The sequence below is a fragment of the Mustela lutreola genome, chromosome 11, assembly GCF_030435805.1.
Source record: "Mustela lutreola isolate mMusLut2 chromosome 11, mMusLut2.pri, whole genome shotgun sequence".
NCBI classification, from domain to species: domain Eukaryota; kingdom Metazoa; phylum Chordata; class Mammalia; order Carnivora; family Mustelidae; genus Mustela; species Mustela lutreola.
The window spans coordinates 12,100,355-12,114,063 of NC_081300.1; positions in this window are offsets into that span (position 1 = coordinate 12,100,355).

A 13,709-nucleotide genomic window follows, 5' to 3' on the forward strand; every position below is an offset into this window, starting at 1 on the left:
CATAGGTTGGGGAAAAGTGCCAGCAATCCCAAGTGAATTAACTTGAGAATGACTCCTTAGATACACTGCTGAATCCATGTCCCCAAAAGTGCGGGATATATACAAACAAAAGAAAACATTAAATCACAGTAAGGCAGTCTATTGACCTAACATTCTTCTAACCCCAAAGTTTTATTGAGTTCTAAATATCCCTAGGAATGTAAGCCTTTTTAACCTCTTGATATAGGCCTGGTATGGAGTCACAGACATTAAAAAACAAAAAAAAAACAAAAAAAAAAAAAACAAAAAAACACTCCAATACTGAAAATATTTTAAAAATAAATAATTCAAAATTTTTATGTAATTTACCCAACATGTATAAAATTGATCCTTTTGTAAAATAACTCAAACTCCTTGAAACTTGTGTTCTCCGTTCTTTCTCCTTCCAAATGTGTAATATATGGATATATGTATGTGTGTATGATATCCACTCTGAATGTGTATCTGATATATCTACAATCTATTTATTGAACTCTCTATAAATGTATGCAGGTGTATATGCAGATATATGTGTTAGTCTGTATATGCAGACTAACACTTATATGTGCGCGTGCACATGCGCATGCGTGCGTACACACACACACACACACACATACACATCTAGCGTATTCAGCAGCTGCCTTAGGCCAAAAATGTTCACCTATTCTCTCAGTACCCTTTCTCTCTTCATTACATAGATCAATTTAAACTATCATGCTTCTTTAACTGTTTCCCTAATTTACTCATTAACAGCACTTCTTTCTAATTTGGAGGGTGAGAATTGTAAAGATGAAGAAAGAATTTAATTTCTTTCCTTCTGTCCATTAGGTACTACTTCTTAATCAAGTATTTGTGACTCTATCCAACATTTGTAATAGATTCCACTCCCTAATCATTCACAATCCAATCAAATCCCACTTTTCTATGTCTTTTCTACCCCATTGGAGTTGGTCTTTCTCTTGGATTCCTGCACTGATAGGGCCCAATGCAAGATCATTCTTCCTAATGAGTGAGACACTTTTGGGGTAATACCAGGTCTTCCTACTCCCTCTTACCTCTGGTACAGGAATCTAAACAGATAGCCTTCAAAATAAGATACAGCCTCTCTATATTTTCTATTGTCTATGTAGAGGAGTTGACAAGGAATTGACTTTCTTCCTAGAGTTAAGAGTGATCCCAGTTCTCTTGAGGTAAGACCACACTTTACTGGTTTATACTTATCACAGAGATGAGTCAAGAGGAAGTCTCAACAGCTGAAAACAAGACTCCTCCAATCTCCCAGGCCTCTGAGAGTCCATTTTTAGGGTCTATAACATGGTCTGAACCTATTCTACTTGACCCACCCTTCTATTCTCACAACATTTATAGCTTGCAAACACTGACTTCCCAGCTCAAATGGTTATCCTTCTTCATTCCATGTATACAGTTCTCAAGAAGGTTGAGACTCCTCACACAAACATGGCTCATATTCCACTCCCTCCTTTGCCCTATCATAACTCCTGAAATCTCTCCATTGTACCATTTGTCAACAATCTCATGGATCATCACGTTCCCATCACTTGTGTGTAATTGTAGCTACTATGATTGTGGCTTTCTTCAACCCTACTTTTCTTGTAACTCTTGATTATTTCAGTACATAAGTAGATAATTGTCCTATCTCTCTAACTTCTACATCTGTGATGATCATGCCCTTTACTTCTCCTCTGCCACTCACTCCAATGGCTATATTCTAAACCAGTGGTTCTCAATCTGGAGACAATTTGCTTCTCCAGGAAATATTTGGCCATGTCTGGATACATTATTGGTACTCACAACTGAGTCTGGAAGGGAGGTGGGTTACTCCTGACATTTAATGAGAAGAGTTTAGTGAGCATCCTGCTAAATATTCTACATTGCACATGGTAGCCTACACACACACACACACACACACACAAAATTATCTATCCCAAAGTGTTGATAAGTGCTGAGATTGAGAGACCCTGCACTAGAACTTTTCGTTAATTACCAGTAAGTGTAAACTCTGCAATATCAATTTAAAACATGTCTCATTCAGACCATCTCCTGCTAACTTCTTAGCTTCTTTCATCACATATTCCAACTCTAATAATTCTTCAACTTCACCTGGACTAAAATTTACAGAGTCAGCCTGATTTGCCTTTTTACTTTATACATCTGATGTTTATTTTCTCATCTCATACAAAATAAATTCTATGGACAAATATTAAAAATCAATTCCTTGTATATATTCCTGTCACCTTTGCTCTTCACTGGCTTTACTGAACTTCGATAAGAGACCCATTCTTTGACGAATCTATAACCCTAATATTTTTACATTTTTAGTACAATATATTTGTTGTTATTACACAAGTGGTGCTAAACACGGCTACAAGTGCACCTGCGGAGCTAAACACAGCTAGAGAAAAACACAAATCTATTTTGCCTGGCACTTTTTAAATCTGGGAGGTTGAATCTTAATGGCCAAGAATTATGCCATGTCTCCTAGTCCATTTATTCTGTCACTCTCCTAGATAGATAATTCATGTTTTTCTTCCTTTTTACTCATCAAACACCCATTCCATCTCCACAATCTCATATTTATATAATGGCATATTTGCTACTTTTCTATAAAATTGAATAATTAGAAGAGGACTTCCATAAACACCCACTACAGTGTTCACCTGTAGCCATACTCATATGATTTGTTTTTGCTCCTATTATTAGAGGTAAGTGCCCATTTCCCATCTAAGATAAAATCCCTATGTAGGCACCAGAGGTTTCCCACATGCTAATTCAATAACCACCTAATATCAGACTCTACTCTCTCCCACACCCTGACTTGTATGTTCTCTGCTGTGTCATTCTCATAAGCACATATAAAATTTGTAATCTCTTCCCCCACCCACACAAAAATAAAACAAATCCCTTTTGGTTCTTCCCTTTTCAGCCATTCCAATATTTTACTGTGTCCCTTTTTAGTAAAACTTCCTTCTACATCCACTTTCCCCAACTATTCAGAAAGGGTTCAAATGCTTTAAGAAATCAGTGCTTTTGAGACTTAGATAAAAAGTAGGTCTAACTTGTGGTTTCCCCATTTCTTAAAGTTCTTCCATTTCCATAAACTCACATAGGACATATTTTAATTCTCCATATAGTATTTTCTGATGAAAACAGAATGTTTGAAAAATTATAATTTTTATCTCAGGGACTTCTGTTTTCCTCTATTTCTATTGTATTAGTCTAAAAACCACTCACACATCATGTCTGAACAGCCTCAATCTCTTGGCATGACAGTTATGATAATGGAAACACTTGCTCCTAGGCTCAGAATTAATTTGCTAAATTTCAGGTGCAGATGAACATTTGACTATGGGTCCATATGTAGAGTTAAGAACACACAAAATAAAAGTAACCTGAATAAAGCTGAATACCTTGAGAGCTAATGCATATACAGAGTTATAATAACTAGTGTGACAACTTATATAAAGACAGAGACATACCTCCTGAAAATCTTTTAAAGAATGGCAGTGGTGAATGGAATTCCATAATAATTGAGTAGATGGAACTTTTTTCATCTTCTCTTTTTTTTCATGCTTTTCACCTTCATTTCTGTGTGTGCAGGTATGTATTCCTACACCCTCAAAAGCTTCCCCCAAATCATCCCTCATGTTCTTAAAAATTCATCCAGAAAAGAACACTTTCCTCCCACTTCCTCTCCTGTACTAACATATTTTTATATAAAACAAGTTAGTTTACTAAGCTGTCTTCAATATTTTTATTTACCTGCCACCAATATTTGGTATTCAAAGGGATAATGCAAGATTAATCCAACAAAAATATATATATCCCCAATATCATCCCAAAACACAAGACAAGCATGACTGTCCCCTAGATTAAACACCAATTCTTCATCAAGCAAGTGGTGCCAATCCTTTCTCATTTCAATTATGGCTAAGACTTTCCAGAAGAACACTGTTATCCCCAAAAGGCTGGACTAGTTTAATGCCTCAAAAATAGAGACTTCTAAATCCTACCAAAATGTGGTTACTCCAGAATAAGCACTGTGAAATTAGTTTGGCAGCTAAAGTGAGCATCCGATGGGAGCTATTATGGACTGAATGTTTGTGTTCCTTCAAAATTCATACATCATTGAAATCATACTGTTTCCACAGCACAGAAGCTACTGACATCATCTGTCAGGTAAAATGGGAAGTAGCTGGAATGAGGTCTTGGTTTGATCTCCGCCACAAACATGAGCACAGATCTCTCTATATACCATAGCAGTTTTTAAACCTGCAAGGTAGGACCAGCTGGTTATCATATACGCACCTAAAAGAGTCCCATACCACAATCTACCCATCCAACTTCATATTCTCTAATTCATCTATTGCTTAGGGACACCAAATGGCCAGTAGTAAATCTGGATTTAGAAAGAGGCTTGTGCCTGCAACGTTACAGAGCTAGTGTCAATATTTCTTTTCAAGTACTAAAAAATTTAGCTCACATCTTCTCCTTTGAGAAGATCTCATATCTTTACGACCTTTCAACCACGACATACCAATAGCTTACAAATACTTCATCATGAAAGAATTCAGGGTTATCATTTTCCTTTGGTGGAATGATGGATATAAGTAATCAATCTTTCATCATTCCTTAAGAAATTTTAATAAAAAATGAACAGTACACCTAATCTATTCAGTTTTGCCGATTTCAATAAACTAACTGACATAATTAATTGCCATGAAATATCCATTATTATAGATTGGTGCAAAGTTATGAATGTTCATGTTAATAGTTGAGTGTAAATTTATTTTTCATTTAGAAGCAAATGTTCACAACTGAAACACCAATAAAGAAAACAAGAATTTTTAATGTCATTCTCCTGACTGTGGAGATAAGTATAGCTATTAGTGTGTGCAAAATTTAGTATTATGCTAACTACATAACAGCTTCTAACTACAAATATTCTCTTTTGGTTGTATTTGAACAGAATATTTATTACTAAGTTTATTAAAGATGAAAATCATCACAAAATTTTAAAACTTTTATACATCATAGTAAATTGTCTATTTGAAAACAAGACTCTTATAAAAACAAAATGATTTAGCTAAGTATTTCTTTGTATTTCCCAATAACTCAGGATTTCTCAACAATTTCTGTATTATTTTCTCAGTTAAATGACACTGTAATACCTGTGATGTCAATATACTGACATTACAACAAAGTGTAAGTAGAGAAGTTAAATTTAGAGTCTCTTATATTTATGAAATGGGCACTGAATATTTTTCATCTCAATATTTAATTTATCCGGGACTGTTAAGAATCAGAATAATCCTGAGAAGGTAGTGTTTTTACCTAGGAATAGACAGTAAAAATATTATTATGATGATGCATTCACATTTTCCAAAGTTCTCAAAATTGGATTTTCCTCCTAATCATTCCACCATTTTTCTCTCTGTTTCCAGACAAGTTAGAATTTTTTAAAACTTAAGATTTCCAACTCTTATGTAAATCTTTCACTTTCATGAATTTGAAATTCTACCTTTGTTATTAAAGATAGACTTTTATGAAGTTGGTTATTTCATATAGTAAGTAAACCCTCCTGAAATTTATTTTCTTATTTTATATTGATTTGGGGCAACAAGAAAGCTATGGTTTCAGTATTTTTGAGTCTAATCCATTTCACTTTTAGTTTACAGTGAGAATTGTTTTCATTATTTATCCTTCCAAGCACAAATATTAGCTAATATAATCAGTAACAAACAAAGTAAACATGAAGTGATATTAATGCTACTTGAATACATCAATATAAATGGTCTTAAATGAAATAGTAACAACACAGAATAAATCAAATACATATTTGTTTTTATCTAATATCACAGAATAAATTAAATACACATTTTTTTCTGAAAGGTCTATTTAATTAACTATAAAAGTGATATTATTGTCCTTACTCAGTCTACAGAAATCTACTCCATATATATTGGGAGTAGGGTTAGCTTCTATAAATGTATATACTTTCATAACACTTACCGTATTTCAGAAAGCATAGAAATTTTTAATTTATTTGTATAAAAAAGGAAAATATCTATCATTGATGTTGTGATTATACTTCTTACATATGATCTTTAAAAAGACATTTTATTTTATTTTGTCACACAAAATATTTCTTGTTTGATAATTTACTGACTCTCTGACTCAAGTACTTGATCCTACCCTAAGTCTAATTTTAAACACAGCATCTCAATTACAACTATGTTGTCAGCTATGAATGTTCTTCTGTAAATTGTATATGAATGATTTCCACCTGAACATGTAATTGAATCTTTTTTCCTGTTTTATTAAGAAATAATTGATATATATCACTCTATAAGTTTAAGGTGCATAACATGATAGTTTGATTTATATATATTGTTAAATAATTACAATAGGTTCAGTTAACATCTATATTTCTTAATAAAAAAAAAAGGAAATGAAAAGAAAAAGGGCAAAACATTTCCTCCTTGCAACAAGAACTCATAGGATTTTCTCTCTTAACCACTTTCTTATATATTATATAGTAGTGTTTGCATGCCAATATGTTGTACCTTACAACTCTAGTATTTACCTTATAACTGGAAGTTTGTACCTTTTGACTACCTTCCCACAATTCCCTTCCTGCCCCTTCTGCCTCTGGTAATCACAAACCTGATCTCTTTTTCTGTTTTGTTATTTTTAAGATTCTACATATAAGTGAGATCATAACAGTACTTGTCTTTCTCTGACTTATTTGACTTAGCACAATGTTTTCAAGGTTCATTCATGTTTTTACAAATGATAGGATTTCCTTGTTTTTTTTTGTGGCTGAATAATCTCACTGTATGTATACATCATAACTTCTTCATTCATTCATCCATCACTGGACACAGGTTGTCTCCTTGCCTTTGCTACTGTAAATAATGTTGTTATGATCATGGGGATGAAGTTATCTTTTTGAGTTAGGGTTTTCACTACCTTTAGATGCATTCCCAGAAGTGAAACTGCTGGGTCATATGGTAGTTCTATTTTTAATTTGAGGAACTCTATACTGCTATCCATGGTGGCTACCCCAATTTACCAAGCCACCGACAGTGTACAAGGGTTCCTTTTGCTCCATATCAACATTTGTTGTCCCTTACCTTTTGATGGTCTGTAACAGGCAAGAAGGGGCCTAACACTGAAGCATATCACTAATAACTAGTGTTGTTGAGCATCTTTTCATGTATCTGTTGTCCTTTCATAGCTCTTCTTTCAAAAATGTCTATTTGGGTCCATTTCCCATTTTTAATTTGGATTTATTTACTTATTTGTTTATTTATTTATATATTTGCTATTGAGTTTTATGAGGTTTTTTGTTTTTATAAAATTGACATGTAATATTACATTAGTTTCAGGTGTACTACATAGTAACCTAAGAGTTTTTTATATATTTTGAATATTAACCTCTTATCAGATATGGTTTGCAAATATCTTTTCTCATTCCACAGGCTGTCTTTTCATTTTGTTGATAGTTTCTTTTGCTGTGCAGAAGCTTTTAAATTTGATGTAAATTTGAAGTTCTTTATATATTTTGAATATTAACCTCTTATCAGATATGGTTTGCAAATATCTTTTCTCATTGCACAGGCTGTCTTTTCATTTTGTTGATAGTTTTTTTTGCTGTGCAGAAGCTTTTAAATTTGATGTAAAAGCTTGTTTATTTTTGCATTTGTTGCTTGTGCTTTTGGTATCATATTAAAAAAATAATTATGTAAAACCATGCCAAATAGCTTTATTCCGAGGTTTTCTTCTAAGATTTTCATAGTTTTAGGTCTTATATTTAATCTTTAATCTATTTTAAGTTAATTTTTTGAATGGTACATGATATAGGCCCAGGTTCATTCTTTTACATTTGAATTTACATTCTTTTACATGTGAATATCCAGTTATCCCAGCACCATTTACATCTTTTCTTCATTAAGTATCTTTGGCTCCCTTGTCAAATATACTATAGATGTTTGAAATTATTTCTGGACTCTCAAATATGCTCCACTAGCCTACTTACCTGTTTTTATGCCAGTAACCGTAAAGACCTATTTAGAAACTGTCCCTGCTCCCCTTCCCCCAGGGGATTTACTTGGAGACAAGTCCCTGAAACCAGCTTCAGGTAACAAAGCCCAGATACAAAGGTGAATCAGGTCAGGTGGAAACATCTGAACAGTGGGGGGATGCAGACTGTCTCCCTGCTTACCAAGGAGTATGGGCCCCACCCTTTGGGCGCCAATCCCAATCAAGGTGTAACAGGCTGGTTCAAATGTCTACTAGGGTACATTGTAATTCAGTTGGTCACCTAGCATCACTGTGGAGTTTCCTGTGTGTGTTACAATCTCATTGGCCACCTCTGCGTGGCCAGGCCTGACCGCATGGCCTTTGCCCTTAAGCTAGTCTGTGAAACAGAGAAGGGTCGCCCTCTCTTGTAAGAGGTGGGGCCCCGAACGTTCAGTTAGATTCTTGATGCTTGGCGCGAAATAAAACTTTGCTTGACCTTCGCTTTGTATTAGTCTCGCTCCTTTAATCACAGACCCATTATTGGGGCATAACAGTAACCACACTATTTTGATAACTATAGTTTTCTAATATAGTCCTTGAAATCAGGAAGTACAATGTCTCTTGCCTTGTTATTCTTGGGATTTGCTTGGTTATTTGGAGTCTTTTGGGTTCCATATAAATTATACGACTATTATTTTTCTACTTCTGTAAAACTCATTGGTATCTTTTTTTTTTAAGATTTTATTTATTTATTTGACAGATAGAGATCAAAAGTAGGCAGAGAGGCAGGCAGAGAGAGAGAGGGGAGGAAGCAGGCTCCCCGCTGAGCAGGGAGCCCAATGCGGGGCTCGATCCCAGCACCCTGAGATCATGACCTGAGCCGAAGGCAGAGGCTTTAACCCACTGAGCCACCCAGGCACCCCTAAACCCATTGATTTCTTGATAGGGTCTGCATTCAACCCATAGATAGCTTTAGGTAGTATTAACTTTTTAACAGTTTTAACTCTTTCAGTCTATGAACACAGCGTATCTTCCCATTTATTTGTGTCTTCTTTGATTTCTTTTATCATTGTCTTCTAGTTTTCAGAGTAGAGATCTTTCACCTTCTTAAATTTATTCTTAGGTATTTTGCCATTTTTGATGCTACTAGAAATGGGATCTATTTATTTTTCAGAAAATTCATTGTTAGTGTTCAGAAACATTACTGATTATTGTATGCTAATTTTGTATCCTACAACTTCACTAAATTTGCTGATTAGATCTAACAGTTTTTTGGTTGAGTCCTCAGAATTTTCTAAATATAAATTCATGTCATCTTCCAAAAAAGACAATTTTACTTCTTCCTTCCCAATTCTAATACTTTTTACTTGTTGTTCTTGCCTGACTGGTCTGGCTAGAACTTCTAGTAAAATGCTGAGTAAGAATGGTGAGAGCGGCACCTTATCTTATTTCTTACCTTAGACGAAAAGCTTTCAACCTTTCACCACTGGGTATGATGTCAGATGCACGATTGTCCTATATGGTCTTTATTATATTGAGATAAATTCCTTCTATACCTAATTTGCTAACAAATTAGGGAGGTATATGCTATGGTGAGTGCTATCAATTGTGTAAGACTGATGATTCACAGACCTGTACCCTTGAAACAAACAACACATTATATGTTAGTAAAAAAAAAAAGACAACCTTCACAGTGGCATAAAAAATAAAAAATTAAATTAAATTTAAAAATTTTAAAGAGTTTTATCATTATTTTGAATTTTGTCAAACTGAATTTTGTCAAATGCTTTTTCTGTGTCTACTAATCCAATCATATGATTCTTTTCTTTCTATTAATGGGATATATCACATTGATTTACATATACTGAACCATCCTTACATCCCAGGGATAAATCCCATTTGATCATGTATATCACTCTTTTAATGTGCTGTGGAGTTTGATTTGCTAGTATTTCACTGAAATATTTTGCACCTATATCCATCAAAGATATTAGTCAGTAGTTTTCTTTTCTAGTACTTTGGTTTGGGGATCAGGATCATAATAATATTTTGGTATCTTTTCTGGCTTTAGTGTCAGGATAATGTTGGCCCTCCTCTTTGAAATTTTTTAAGAATGCAAGCAAATCTTTTATAAATATGTCTGCACAACACCTATAAGAATGAACAAGAACTAAAAATATTTCCTATATTTTGGAAAAATAGCTATTCAACTCTAATTCTTTATCTAAATTTATATTGTGTAGTTTAAAAAAATGGGTATTTAAATTACATTCACTACTAAAAATTGTTAAGGATCAAATTATATATAAATACAGTAAAATTCTGTAATAACCCTCATAATAACAAATACTATGAGTTTAGACACTTAAAGTCATTGGCAATTGCCTTCTAAATACTGAGATCTGCGGGAAGTCTACCTTTGCAGCCATGCCTAAATCACTTAAAGTCTCAATAACACCATCCTGCATTTTAAGCAAATTCAGAGCATTACGTGTAACATGTTACAGAATTTCACTGTTTCATATAGTGTTGGTGTCTATGTCTGTATGAGTATTTGAGGATTATGGTTTCATTGTACATAATTGCTTTTATAAATTCATAAATTTCCAGTCTTTCTCAGACATTAAAATAAACAAAATTAAGAAGATAACTGATAAAGAATCACTTGGGGCAGCAGGTATTTAAAGAACAATTCAGGCTATATAAAGAAGATGTTAAATCTAGTGATTTTCCCACATTTATTCTTCTCAGTTTCACATAAGTTTTATGTACTTCAGTCACTTTATCTACTTTTAATATTTCAAACATAGTGTATCATCTGTAATTCATTTTTCTGATAGTATTTTTTTTTAATTTTTTATTTTTTATAAACATATATTTTTATCCCCAGGGGTACAGGTCTGTGAATCACCAGGTTTACACACTTCACAGCACTCACCAAATTTACCCTTTTTATTTAACTGCATCTAAGCAGTTATGTGGAATTTACTTCATGATAGACAACATAGAGTGCAAGGATATAGTGTGGGAGTTTTTATTCCTCACTTTAATGTTTAATGCTAGTTTTGGTCAATGAAGTCCCTGAGATTTGATATTCATATATGTAAAAATTCAGTAATGAACTTACTGCAATTCACAGATTAATGTAAATGAAAACATTAGTGAGCATGCATATATGAAATACTAGTTTCTGTTTGAACTATAAAAAAAGTTCCATCGAAATCTAAGCAACTACTTAAGTTCAAAGCATAGTGTTCTTTGTTGTGCCTGTAAGTGAATATGGCATATGCAGAATCTGCCTTACGAAGTTCATAAGTTCATAGCAAATGTCACTCAGGTCCATACTTAAAACTAAGCTCATAAGCAATATAAATTGCCTGTGTTCTATTTGGAGCTATAGTCTATTTTGATAAAACACATATTCCTCTTACATGAATTAGTTCCTACAGGATCATTCCATAGGATAATTCTGTCAGTTTAAGTTGAGTGTTGGGTTGGTCCCTATGCAATTTGAAGCTAGAATAGTTTGTACAGAATTTAAATCTTCTGCAGGAAAAAGAAAGACCCTCAGTGTGGCTGCTGTAAAGACAGGAGCACTTTTATGGCATCGAGGCCTCACCCACCCAGAAGCACACCATGCTGTCACCTCTGGCAGCTGGCACTTTCTCCTGTGCTCAGAGCTCTATGTCCAACTGTATTCTTTCAGAGCTCAGAAGCTATCACTTTGACACTATTTTTTTAATGCATTTTAAAGCTCCTGACACAGCATTCAGCCACACCAAGGTGTCTGGCTACTCTTCAAGGTACCTGTTGACAAATAATAATTGCTTTCGATAATATTCTGAATACAAAGTTGCACAGATTTTGAGTGGTCTGGCTCGAACTTATTTTTCCCATAGAACTTGTTTATTACAGAATGTATGATTGTTTCTTCAGGAAAGCATACACTCTTTAACAGCAAAATTCCATTTTTCTCATTTGGGAGTACCTTCATTAGAAAATACTTATAAGTATACTATTTAGAATGTAATTAAATTTATTATGGAAACAAGCAAGAAGGATCTGTTTAAAATGGTTACTTACTGTCATTAAGCATAGATTTATAAAAAGTGATGCTCTAAGTTTTGGGTTTGGGTACCCATTAAAAGGAAATATGACCTATTTGAGGCCTCATAATAGTAGAAAACAGCTTAGTAGCAGTATGTGGGTGAGGGTCAAGTCACTGTGCCTCATCTCAAAGATCAGAAATGAAAAGGAAAAACGGGAACAGGACCTTCTAGAATGGAGACACACAGTGGCTGATGTAAAGTGAAAGCTGAAGCTCCGGAAAGTAGAAGTCTCAGTTAAGGTTTCCACACAGCACCAACACCACCACCACCACCACCACCACCAAGACCTAGAGGTATTCTAATGTGATATGAATTCTTGTAAATAAAAATTAACTACTGATTAACATTTGCTATGTATTTCTTCTCTCCCCTCCAAGGAAATCCATTCCTGTTGTTCACCATCTACTGGCAGGCATCCATACTCCACAAGGTCTGCTGCTTTCAATGAGACAAACCACCACCACCAATTTTGCTAGCTAACATTTGTTCCCAAAGGGTCTTTATCTCCTCACAAGTACTTCCAAAACCTTAACTGACCATTACCAAGTCTGTGATGTGGTAGAGACTTAAAACTGCTGAAGCAATTTTTTTCCCCTCTAGAATCTTCAATCTAAATCATAATCAGTCATGTACTAATAGATCTGTGGTGGGCACTGCAGTGTACCACACAGACACCCAACTTCAGGGCAGAACATTCGTTCACTGAGCAACTAGAAAGATTGGGTGGTACGAACCCAAAGTCCAGCTCCTCCCCAGGAACTGCCTTTACCCAAAAGAAGGAGCTTTGCTTGAGACTAATTCCTTTCCAAGTACAACCCATATTTGATGTTTAATTGATCTAGGGGTAATAAAATGCCTAATTCCTTTCTTCCATTCACAACTCAAGAATTATATGGACGTTGTTAAGAATCTGAAAATTGTCCAAGATCAGAAAATCCCCTCCTTTCATTTTTTATCAGAATAGTTTGTGTAGAAACACTACTTCTTTCAAAAGTGTTTGGTAGCATTATCCAGTGAAGCTAACTGGGCCTGGGGTTTGCTACATGAAAAGGTTCTAAACCACAAATCTAACTATTTTAGTGTTAAGGTTATAGTTACAAGGTACAGTGTTCACAGAGCATTAAACATAATGTTGTTTGCACTCCAGTAGCATAGCTGTTTAAGGGAATAAGGGTTTTGTTGTTGTTGTTGTTCATATTTAATCCAGACCCTTGTTCCACTATTTTACATGGCAAACATAGGTACAGTAGAGTCTAAATTGGGAAGTAAATGATGCTATTCTATAATCATAGTTTTTCCTTTAAACTAAGCTCTAATGACTAGGTTAATCTTGTCAATCTCGTTACCTTTCTTTGGTTAAGTTCTATTTTAGATCTAATCTAGAAAACGGAACTTGAGGCCAAACTCACATGGTAATGCTTTATTGAGAGTAGGGATCAACTGAAAGAAACAAAAATGAGGGAAAAAGGAAAGTAGGTAATAAAAAGAAAAGATACATAAATATAATGTACATAGTCAATATCTCAGGAAAATATAACT